We start from the raw sequence: 2,225 nt of genomic DNA, 5'->3' as shown, positions 1-2,225 counted from the left end.
ATAAATTTCAGTAAGTGTGTTCAATACTTTTTCCCTGTGCCATTCCACATTATTACAAATAACCTCATTTCTGGACATTATTTCTGGACATTTATGGTTTGATTTCTTTGTATGTATGGATCACTTGGGTTGTTACCAACATCTGGTGAAAATTTCATGTCATTAGCACCTCTAGTAATATATTTACTGAGAAAAATGGTGACGTGTTCAATACTTATTTTACCTGCTGTATTTAGTTATAAAAACATGTCTCAAATGATTCTACAGACCTCTTGTCATCTAGGACCAGGTTTCATCTAAATGTTCTGCTGAAGTTAAATGATAGTGATTTTAAATATTTGAAAAACACTAAACAGCCTTTATTGTCCCACGGAGGGGGAATTGGAAAAAGGAAATGAAAAAATGAAAACACATTTGTGACCAATCACATCAAAACAAGGATTAAATCCAAAAGTTGAATGTGGCGAAACAGGCAGATGTAGGATTTTCATTTAAACACGTGCAAAAATTACATTTTGTCAAAATATATTGAATTAATGCCTTATCAATCTAACATTTAAATGAACTGTCTGAAATATAATCCTAAAATAAATTTTTGAAGCATTTTTTTGAGCAGTAGCAACAAAAAAAACTGATTTTGAGGAAAAATGCCTTAAAATTTTGAATTGTTCCTTGTGAGCTAGAAATGTTTGTTTCTTTCCAGCTGGGAAATCTTAATATACACATATTATTTGAGGTTTCCTCTTTATGTTAACATCAAAAACTACTTAATAAATTTACATTAAATCAGGATTCAGACCAAACAGTAACGTATCATTTTAACCAACAAGACAAATTAAGTCACATCTTTAGATCCACTTAATATATCTGAATGAACCAGGTAACAAAATGTAGCTTTTAAATCAGGAATCTGAAATTGTAATGAGGTCATTTTGACCACATTGTACTTAATCCTCATTTTGATGTGATGAGTCACATTTATTTTGAAAGTCTGTAGGAGACTTTGTAGGAATGAATGAAAACAGAAATAAAAAGCTTGAAAGAAAAAAATATTTGGATTAAAACCTACATAATCATGCAAATATTTAGATTATTTTATGGATTTGAATCAATTATGGAGTAAATTTTTATGTTAAGTTGTTCGATTTTTATGAAGCTCTAAGGAAAATAGGTGGTAAAAGTTTGTCTTTTCATTAAATGTTTTGTGTTGAAACTGAAAACAAAAGTTTTTGTAACCTTTTTTTAGTGGTATCAAAATAAACGATTTGTCTTTGTGTCATTCAAAGTTGTTCGGCTGTTTGATTTAGTTACATATTTACTGACATAATTAATAATAAAATAAAAACATTAATTCTACATAGAGTTAATGTTTTTATTTTATTTACCATTATTTTACCAGGCAAGTCTCTTTTTCAAGGGCGGCCTGGGCCTGAAGACAGCCTATCATATATGTTTTTGGGGGTGGGGGGGAACCGGAGTACCCGGAGAAAACCCACCCAAGCACGACGAGAACATGCAAACTCCACACAGAAAGACCCCAGGTCCGATCCGGGGATCAAACCCAGGGCCTTCTTGCTGTGAGGCGATGGTGCTGACCACTGAGCCATCGTGCCGCCAAGAATGAAGAATGAAGCAGCAGCAACTCAGATTTCTTTAGTTAGTAGCAGTGGTATATACATATCTGAATGAGTAATGCTAGTGGGAAGTTAGGTTAGCTCGATTTACTTTGTCTCTCTTAGGGTTCAAAAATTAGTTGATACTTGGTTTCACATAAAAGAAACTAGATTTAACATCTTTATTTACATACAAACAAATGACCAAATGAGTTCTGGGTGAATTATAATTATTGGTACAGTCAATGTATAACAAAAGTTTGATAATCATGAAAATGTTGAGATCAGAAAATAAGTTTTTACTAAAATATGATGAGGGACATGATGGCCACAAAAATATGTAACAAAACTAGACACTGCGTAGTGGAAACACAATGACCCCCCACACGCAGAAATGCACCAGAACTCACAAGTCTTTATTCCTAATAAATGTCATGCTGGCTTGGGTGGGGGTCTTTTTATTTATTTTTTGTGGGTGGCATTGTTGGGCCTGCTGACAGCCCCTCATCAGAGCTGAACAACCAACGAAAACCTGAAGCTCCTATGTTCAATAGTTTTTGAACTATAACCATTTTGTATGTCCAGACACCCCTTTTTCAGATAAATTGGGGG

The sequence above is a fragment of the Austrofundulus limnaeus genome, unplaced genomic scaffold (genome assembly GCF_001266775.1).
Source record: "Austrofundulus limnaeus strain Quisiro unplaced genomic scaffold, Austrofundulus_limnaeus-1.0 Scaffold1049, whole genome shotgun sequence".
In the NCBI taxonomy this organism is placed as follows: Eukaryota; Metazoa; Chordata; class Actinopteri; order Cyprinodontiformes; family Rivulidae; genus Austrofundulus; species Austrofundulus limnaeus.
The sequence above is the reverse complement of the archived record's forward strand: the minus strand, read 5'-3'. Positions refer to the sequence as shown.